The sequence below is a fragment of the Lissotriton helveticus genome, chromosome 5_1 (assembly GCF_964261635.1).
Source record: "Lissotriton helveticus chromosome 5_1, aLisHel1.1, whole genome shotgun sequence".
In the NCBI taxonomy this organism is placed as follows: Eukaryota; Metazoa; Chordata; class Amphibia; order Caudata; family Salamandridae; genus Lissotriton; species Lissotriton helveticus.
The window spans coordinates 51,423,533-51,433,920 of NC_136065.1; positions in this window are offsets into that span (position 1 = coordinate 51,423,533).

Below are 10,388 nucleotides of genomic sequence, written 5' to 3' on the forward strand. Positions count from 1 at the left end.
AGACTACGATTCCAGACCCAACCACTAGATAACAGAATAATGCACAACATAGTGAATCCATAAAGTCTTTAAGCAGCAAAACTACACCGACAGGTAAGAAACTATACAATATTCACAGTAACACATAACAGTACATAACTGTTATGTGCTTGGGCTAAGCCCATGTAGCAAAGTTTCTAATTTCCTATATTGTCCTATTTTTCACATTTAGATGCAGGGGAAATAAGAATACTATATAAAGATTTAGTAAAACTTTTTCAAAACCTTACACAATATGTTCTGCGAACACTGTTAGAAATGGGGGTCTCTAGTAGGCAGGTTTTTACCCTGTCCAAGTAGGGACCCTTCTCCCTAGTCAGGAGAAGGGACTTACATTTCTAAAATAACCCCTGCTCACCCCTTTGGTAGCTTGGCACGAGCAGTCATGCTTATTTCAGAGGCAGTGTGTAAAGAATTTGCACAAATCAGCTGTAATATAGTGAAAACACTACAAAAGGACATCACACCAGTTTTAGAAAAACATATCTAATATTATATCTGTTCAGGACAAGACCAAACTGATAACAATCCACCATATAGTTCCTAAAATTATCAATAGACAAAAATAGACTTAAAAAACAGTTTCTTGAAGTGTATAGCAAATCCAAACAGTTCTGGCTGACCAAGGCGTCGTAGGCCAACTACAGTGTCGGGAATACCCGCAAGCAGTACCTTTGGAAATGGAGTGCGTCGGTGACCTCGCACTTAGCCTTGAAAAGCCGCCGCCGGCAGGCGTCGGTTCCGGAGGTCAGTGCAGGAGTCATCGGGTCCTTGAAGTCACATGCTGCATATTTAACTTTGTGAGGTTGACGTCAGGAGCGCATGCATCGGGGCTGTGGTGCGAAGTGCAGCGATGCGGTGAGCTGTGCTCTCAGGTCACGGTGCAAGCAGCAGCTCAATGATATACGTCCAGTGGTGTCAGTGAGACCAGGGCTGCAGTGCGAAGTGGTGCGGTGCTAACAGGTCACAGTGCAGGCAGCGGCATCGGCATTGCTGAAGGGCTGTTGTTGGCTGACAAATTAAAGCTGATGGCACCGGCATCGGTAGGCCATGGCTGTGGTGTGGTTCGTGTAATTCATGAGCGGTGCCCTTAAACCATGGTGCAAGCAGCGGCGTCGATGTCGGTGTGGAGTGGTGTTCTTGGGGATACCAAGGCGGCGTTGTGCAGTGAGGCGGTGCGATGTGCCATGCCCACAGGTCACGGTGCCAAGCAGCAGCTCAACTGCATCATCCTCGTCAGTGAGACCAGTGTGTCAGTGTGAAGTGTGGCGGATGCCTCTGTGGTGCCTTGAGGACGCAGAGCCGGCAGCAACGTCATTGATGGCGTCAGGTTGATTTTTCTTCTGCTGCAGTACAAAACACAAAGTTGCTAGTGCTGTTATCAGAAGAACTTGAAGACTTTGCTGTTCTGAAACTTCTTTGACAGGGGGCAAGCTCTAGTTCATGCCCTTGGAAAACCTCAAACAAAGAAGTTGCAGAAAGGTCAGTCCAGTCCTTTCTCTGCCCAAGACAGAAGCAGTCACTGCAGGCCACCGCAGCAAAGCCCACCTCAAAGTGGTAGGTCCTCCTCACTGCTTCTCCAGCTCTTCTTCTTGGTAGGTTCCTTGAAGCAAAAGAGTTCTAAAGTCCAGGGGTCATGGCCAAAATATTTATACCACATTTTCTGTTTGTTGTCCTTGTGGCAGCCCAGTCCAAATCAGATCTGCCCTCTCTGGCCTAGCTTCGCTGCAGTAGGTGGAGACAGCATTGTGCAGAGAGAACCTGCCTATTCAGGTGCTAGTGAAAGCTCCTCCCACCACTCTAAATGCAGATCAGGTCTATTCAGCCCAACTATGAGTCACCCAGGAAAGGCAGGACACATCTCCACCCCCCTTGTGGCTATCTATAGTGAATGCACAACCTCAGTCCCTGTCACTCCAAAACCAGAGAGCCACATCAACACATACACAAGCAGAGGCATACAGAATGGTTAAACAAGAAAATGCCTACTATTTAAAAGTGAAAAAATTGGGAATTTTACCTAAACCTCCAGTTTGATTTCAAACAATAAATGCTGGCTAAAGGATAAACACAACTTTATTAGTTTATCCTGACATTAAGTTTTGTCATTTACTTTTTACTCAATCATCAGATTTTTTTACACAGAACAAAGATCGTTATCAACTTCATGTATTGCCATATACTTTTGAAAAACAACTCATAAATATTTACAGTGAAAACAACACAATAGTAAACATATAATTATGCATACAACAACAAAGTGCTCGTGATTGTACTAAAACATGGAACAGTTCATCAAAGACTTCGAAAGAATCACAGTGATCAGTGCAAAACAAGAGGTGTAACAGACTTGTTGAAATAACACCCCAATTCCTGAAACGATATATTAATCTATCCAAATCAGGAACAAATGCAAATTTCTGCGTTAATATCAGGCATTAAATGTCATTAGGGGAAAAAATGGCTTTTTGTCTGTTACACCTCTTGTTTTGCACTGACCACTGTGATTCTTTCGAAGTCTTTGATGAACTGTTTATTTGGCAATACATGAAGTTGATAACAATCTTTGTTCTGTGTAAAAAAATCTGATGATTGAGTAAAAAGTAAATGACAAAACTTAATGTCAGGATAAACTAATAAAGTTGTGTTTATCCTTTAGCCAGCATTTATTGTTTGAATTCAAACTGGAGGTTTAGGTAAAATTCCCCATTTTTTCATATTATATTGTGGCCCAACCTACCCTCTTTCCCACTGGGCCCAACCACCCCTTGTTCTTTCAATCTACTATTTAAAAGTGCCATTTTCAAACACACAATGTAAAAACCATTCCCAGAAAAATATGTGTTATTAAATTCTGATTTCAGAGAGACTAAACTCAATTTCACTATCTTGTCCCAATGGAAAGTTATACTTGTAAGATATTACAAAGCAACGTCCATGTTATCTTATCGGACAGATAGACTATCAATAGTGAAAACGAAATTGGAAATATTTCACTATCAGCACATGTCACACAAACCAGGACGTGCCCTACCTTTCACATATACTGCACCCTGCCCTTGGGGGTACCGTGAGCCTACATGAAGGGTTACTTACATGTAAGAAAAGGGAAGGTTATGGCCTTGTGTGGGGCACATGCCAGATCAAAATGGCACTAAAAAACTGCTTGCGGACACTACAGTGGCAGGTCTGAGACACCTTTGAAGGATTGTGCCATTCACTGCCTGTGTTGATGGCACAATCAGTGCTGCAGGCCCTCTAGCAGGATGTGATTTACAGGCCCTGGGCACACACAGTACACCGTACTAGGGACTATAAGCCAAAGATGGAAACAACAATCCATAAACAAAATTTACAGCAGGAGCACTTGCACTTTAACGCTGAACAGCAGTGAGAAAGTGCACAGAAGGACTAAACCAGCGTAATGAAGTCCAACGTACCATTAAAAACAGAAGGCCAGAAAGCAAAAAGACAGGGGAAGCATGCAAATCGCTGCCAGATCCAACACATGTCCTCTCCAGCTGAAAGTAGTGAGAACTACCCAACCACTCTTCACTAAGGTAGAAGAACCTGGACAGACCATCAGCAATGGCATGTTCTGTGCCAGGGCGTTGCTCCCAAGCCAGAATGCTTTCGATTTTAGGCGATAGGGTCACCATCTGGCTGCTTCCTACCTGGTGCCCTAAGTACACCACATACTCCAGCCCGAACTGCCACTTGCTGACCTTGATCAAGAGGCCTGCCCTCTGCAGAGTAGTCAACACTTACCAGAGGTGATGCAAGTGATCTTACCAGCTAGAACTGAACACTTTAATGTCATCCAGGTAGCCAGCACTGAAGTCCTCCAGTCCCGCCAACACCTGGTTGACCAACCTCTGAAAGGAGGAAAGGGTATTCTTCAACTCAAAGGGCATCACCCAGAACTGGTAGTGCCCCTTTGGTGTTGGGAATGCAGACCTCTCCTTGGCCCCATCAGTTATGGCAATCAGCCAGTACCCAGTTGTTAAACGTGCTGAGGAACTTGGCAGCTCCCCACCGATCTATGAGCTCATCAGCTCTGGGGATGGATTGTGTGTCAGTCCTTATGGGAACATTGAGCCCACAGTAGGCCACTCAGAACCAAAGTTCAGGAGTGGCACCCGGTGCAGCTCCCTTTGGGACCAAGACCCACCCTCCTATGGGTACTCCTCCTCTCCAAACACTACACTAGCCAATACCGTGGTCTGCCCACCAGTGGCTGGCTGTGCCCTCTTGGGGCACTTGGGATCTCCTTCAAGTGCCCTACCTGCTCACAGGCATAGCACTTGCTGGGTCCTCTCTCTGCAGACTTCCTGGTTTCTTATGTCATGGGGATGGGAATCCTTGCCATGGGTACTAGTTTGGGGGCCTTCAGAGAATACTATCCTGTAACACTTGCCCCCCTCACTCTTCTGCTGGGGACATTGTGCACATTTGGTGGAATCCCCCCATACACTTTCTTGTGGACCCTGGTACTCAACCAGCGGTCCGCCTCCATCGTAAGTAAGGGTGGGCATAGTGCTCCGCTCCATCCACGGAGTGTGCGTAGTGTTGCCTACTTCGCGATTCACAAAGTAGGCGTAGTAGACAGACTACGCACACGCCATGAAGGAGCGAAGTTGCCTGCCACCCGCCTCCCTCCCGCCCTCTTCTAAATGCCCTTAAAATCATTAAAAACATTCTAAAACTAATGAAAATGACTTACCTGAGATGCGGCATCACAGGGCTCGCTCTTCCTGGTTTATCGCCGACTTCTTCCTCACTAATGCGCATGCTCGGGCACCCGCGCATGCGCATTTCTCAAAGACAACACGGTGTCCCTCCCCTCTTCTGAGAAATGAGGCCACAATTCGGCTCTCAAATTCTTTTCAGGAACCCCATTCATGTGAATAGATGTCTCATAGCCCTGAAACCGCCTTTGTATACCATCACCCTTCTTGTATTCCTTACCTACATTCTTAGCAATGTGTACTATTCTGTCTGAGTGCACTGAGAAATTGCTGCCACGATTTGAGATGGGTCTAAAACCATCTTCTGTGATTCCATCTTGAGCCTCTCAAGCGCTAATTGATGCCTACTAGCTTCCCTCCTGTCCTCAAGCTTCTTTGGGGACAAACCACTGCTGTCTGGCCTGGAAGGTCCCACCCCCCAAAAGCACATTCACCCTAGGAATAGATTCCTCCGCCTCTATACTAAGGTTTCCAGACTTCCCACTGGCATGTCTGGCTGTTACCGTGGCCTTCAGCAATTTTTGTAGCTCCTCTTTCCTGCTGAGGCCTCTGATTTGGACTCTAAGATTTAACAAATAGCCTTCAAGTCCTTGACGTTGTAGGATTCCAACCTTTCCTCCTCAAAGTCTGCTTCTAGGGATACAACTGATGATGATGCTGATTCAGGCATGATGCAGTAGGAAGTTTAAGTTAAAAAAGAAGGGACCACAAAAATACACCAAAAATAAAACAGCATATGCTACGTAGAGCTCTGTGATATGGTAGTAGTGCCCAACAATCCCTGTAGTTCAAGTGCAAATGCAAGTCCTAACCTCACCGCTGACAAACAATGTTAGAAATGAGGGTCTCTAGTTGGCAGGTTGTTACCCTGTCCAAGTAGGGACCCTTCTTCCTAATCAGGATAAGGAAGTTACACTTCTAAAATAGCCCATGCGCTCCTCCTTGGTAGCTTGACAGGCAGTGTGTAAAGCATTTGCATATAACCAGCAGTAGTACAGTGAAAACACTATAAATAGACACCACACCAGTTTTAGAAAAAAATCCAATATTTTATCTGTTCATGACAATACTGAAACTTGCATAAACACACGTTGCAGATCGAACTCCCTGCGGTTGTAGTCAGAATTGCTGGTGTCCGTGGGCGTCGGGGCTGCAATGCGAAGTGTAGAGTTGTGGCGTGCCGTGCCCTGAGGTTGCGGTGTAGGCAGAAGTTCGATCACAGTTGTCGAGCAGCATCAGTGAGACCAGGTCTGCGGTGCGAAGTGGTGCAGTGCTCATTGTAGTGCTAGCAGGTCATGGTGCAGACAGCGTCATCATCGTTGCTGAAGCTCTGATGAACTGAAGTCAATGGCGCCAGCATCGGTAGGCCAAGGCTGCGGTGTGGGATGGGGCGGTGCATTGTGTTACTTATGAAAGGTGCCCTCAAACCACAGTGCAAGCAGCAACATCAATGTCGGTGTGGAGCGACAGCATAGGGGATACCAGGGTGGCGGTGCGAAGCAAGGTGGTGCGAAGTGCGGTGCCCACAGGGTATGGTGCAAGCAGCGGCTCGGTGGCGTCATCGGGTCATGGCATTGGCGAGACCAGAGTTTGCGGTGTGAAGTATGGTGGTGCCTTCAGGACACAGACCCGGCAGCTGCATCGTTAATAGAGTTGGTTTTTTTTTTTCTGCTGCAACATAAAACACACAGTTCTCAGTGCTTGAAGCAGATGAACTTGAAGTCTTTGCTGTCCTGAAACGTCTTCTACAGGGGGTAAGCTTTACCTCTACCTCTACCATTAAGTCTACCTCTAGCTCTTAGAGAAACTCAAACAAAGAAGGTGCAGAATGTTCAGTCCAGCCTTTTCTCTGCCCAAGACCGAAGCAGTCACTGCAGCCCAACACAGCAAAACACGCAAGAAAGTGGTAGGTCTTCCTTTCAGATTCTCCCGTTCTTTTTTTTGGCAGGTTCCTTGATCCAAAAGAGCTCTAAAGCCCTGGGGTCAGGGCCCCCATATTGGTACCCAATTTTCTCTTTGTTCTCCTTGTGGCAAGGGTCTGTGAGCCCAGTCCAAACTAGTTCTGCCCTCTCTGGCCCAGAAGTTGGAGACAGCAGTGTGCAGAGCAGACACTGCCTATTCAGGTGCTAGTGAAAACTCTTCCCACCATTCTAAATGCAGACCAGGCCTATTCATCAATACTATTTTTTATTGAGAGTTCATAGACGTAAATATAAATATAGAATACATATCAATTTCACATAAGGTTTCTAATATGCAAAATACAAAATACATACGTTGCAGATTACAAATACCCCGTAATATAAATACAATTTCTAATCTTATAAAAGGACATTTCTTTAAAGTGTAGTGTGCAATCTATCAAATATTATTTAAATTAAACCTTACAAAAGACCCTAAGCAGTCAAACCAGCCTAGTGCAACCCAGATCCAATCCTAAAAAAAAGTAGAAAATTGAGGAATAATCCAAAAGTAACTAGCATTCAAACACACTCTAATAGTTATCATATTTTTTGACTGCCCCTGACCTCAGTACATATTTTTTTTCCCTCCCCTGTATCTTAGATATTTTAAATTTCCATGCATTACAAGTCGGTACTTTATCTGTTTTCCAGAGTTGCAGGATAAGTGATCTCGCTACAAGGGTTGCTATGAATAGAAACTCTTCATGGGCAGTGGAGGCAGAGGAGCAGCCAAAGACCGTAATAGATTCGTTGAATGAGATTTGGGCATCTATTGTGTTTCTGAGATATTTTTCAATATCCTTCCAAAATTCCTGTATTTTGGAGCATTTCCATATGATATGTTTCCAGTTACCCTTTTCCTCACAGCAAAAGTACTTATCCTCTACTTGTGGATATATATTGTGGAGAAACGAAGGTGTTCTATAAATTAGCCATTTAGTGAAAAATTGAATCCGTTTAAAATTAGCACCTCGGAATATAGATTTATTATATTTATTAACTTTATTCCGGGTGAATCTGTTAATCTCAATCTCGTCTCTTTTTCTCCACCTAACTCTCACCTTTCCATATAGAGTGATTGATTTGTCCTTGTTAACACCTTCAATGCTAAGGCAATTCCCACTGGGTGCTGAACATATTGAAACCCCATTGTTCATGACAAGGTCAGCTCGTCATAAGCACAGCTCCAGTGTACTGCATGACGAGCTGACCTTGTCATGAGCATAGAAGAGGTTAAAGATTTTTTTCCAAGTACTAATCTTCCTCTGTATTAGGCTGTTTAGTACTTCACTTATATAGGTTTTATAAAATAAATTACCCATATCTAGTTCTCTCAATAAAACGTGAAGGCTGATAAAGGACCACTTTAAAATTGTGTTTGAATGTTGGATCTCTCGTTCTACTTTTTCCCAGTTTTTCCAGCTATTCCCCAGAATGAAATCCTTGATTTTCCATTAACTATTTTCCTTCCAAAGTCTCAGTGTGTTTTTATCTTAAGTGCCCATCTCTCCTGTATATAAATTTGTTAGTCTAGTTGAGCTATTTATTCTAAAAATATCAAAATATTTCAGGAGCTGGGCTCTTTGTTTGAATAGCCATTGTATAGTCTGATAACGTACTTTCTTAGGGTATTTGGTCACTCTTACTGGGTCATTAATCTTAAGTTCAATTAGAATCTTTTTCATAAAAAATGATCTGCCTCGTGGTCATCTAAGAAAAAAAAACTAAAACTGTGATGTGCAAAAGTCGCATAGTAATAGTCTCTAATATTTGGGAGAGACAATCCCCCTCTGTAATCGGACTAATCAAAGTGCTAAGTGCCAACCTCGGTGTCTTGTTTGCCCATAAAAAAGAAGAAAACATACCATCTACTTGCTTAAAAAAAGAAACCTGTATTGCACAAGGGGCTGCACTAAAGAGGAAGTTAAAAAGTGGTAGAATAGACATTCGAATTAGGGCGGCATGATCCATTATTGATAGTGGGATTTGATTCCAAAGAGCTAACTGAGAGCCGACCCTTTTTAATAATGGCATGTAATTTAATAGGTAGAGATCTTCCAATTTTTCTGTTATGTAAATTCCTAAATATCTCATAGAGAGGGTATTGTATGTTGGCATGAATTCCGTTAATAAGGTGTCTACAGTGCAATTACAGAAAATAATTTTCGTTTTATTCTTATTTATCTTAAAACCTCCTAATTTTGGGAAATTTGAGAACATTTTTAAAATTTCCAACTGACTGGTGAACTTTGGATTTAAAAATAACACAATATCGTCGGCGTAGAGTTTTATATTAGTCCTTCCATATACTGGTACCGTTTGAGCCATTTTCCCCCTAATAGCAATAGCCAACGGTTCGATAAATAGGGCAAATAAAATTGGAGATAGGGGGCAGCCTTGCCGAGTGCCTCTATTTAAGTGACATGTCCCTACATTTACAGAATTAATTACGATCTGTGTCTTGGAGTGCTTATAAAGTTGTTTCAAAAGAGATATAAATTCATTCGGGAAATTAAAACTGTGCAAAATCGCAAAGAGGCAGTTCCATGAGACAAGGTCAAAAGCCTTTTCGGCGTCTAAAAATCAGATCTGTGCTTTCTTGTTAACGTTAAAAAAATCCAAAGTCTCCAATAAAAAATGTGTATTAGCATGGAGCTGTCTCCCTGTTATAAAACCTCACTGATCTGGTTCAATAAGTGATCCTACCATTTTAGTAAGTCGATTTGCAAGGAGTTTGGTAAAAAGTTTGTAGTCTGTATCTAATAGGCTTATTGGCCTATATGAGTTCATATTTTCTTTGTCTTTTTCTTTCTTTAAAATACTGACTACAACTGCAGTGCGAAAGGATTCTGGCGGTGGCCCCCCTTGTAATAGATAATTAGCCAGTATCAGAAACTCGGTGCCTAAGGTTCCGGAGAATATTTAACAAAATTCCCCAGGGATACCGTCCTCCCTGGTAGCTCTACCGCTAGGCAAGGAACTTATTACCTCATCTAACTCTTCCTTTGTAAACTCCTCAATTAGCAGCTTTTTATAATCATTTCCTAATTTTGGAATTTGTAATTCCTCTAAAAAATCATAAATTGTTTTCCTCGTAGCCTGTTCGGTGGTCTGATAAATTCCCTCATAGTGTTTGAGGAACATCTCACCTATGGACGCAGTAGTTTTCGCATGAGTTTTGGTAACTGTGTCGTATAAATGGTCAATTCTATTACGAACTTCATTTTCTTTGGCTTGCCAAGCTAGCAGTCTCCCTGTGTATTCGCTCTCTTCATAGAGCGTATAGACTGCTAGCTGAATCGCCTTGTTCATAATATAATTCCCTCATTTTCTTTTTTGCGTCTAATACCTTTTGTCTAGTAGCTAGAGACCTAATTCTGTAGTGCTCTTGGTTTGCGTGTGACAGACTTATCTGTAGAGCAACTTTCTCCTCCCTTTTGGCCTTCTGTTTCGGTATTTCTTTAGAGGTAATAATGCCTCTTTATGTAGCCTTAAATGCATCCCATATTACATTAATTGGGGCAGACCCTCTGTTCAAATTAAAAAAGGCCTGTATCTCCTCCTCAATGTCTGTGCACCATTGCGGTTCTGCAAGATTCAGTTTATTAAAATACCATCTTTTAGGTCCCTCTTTTTC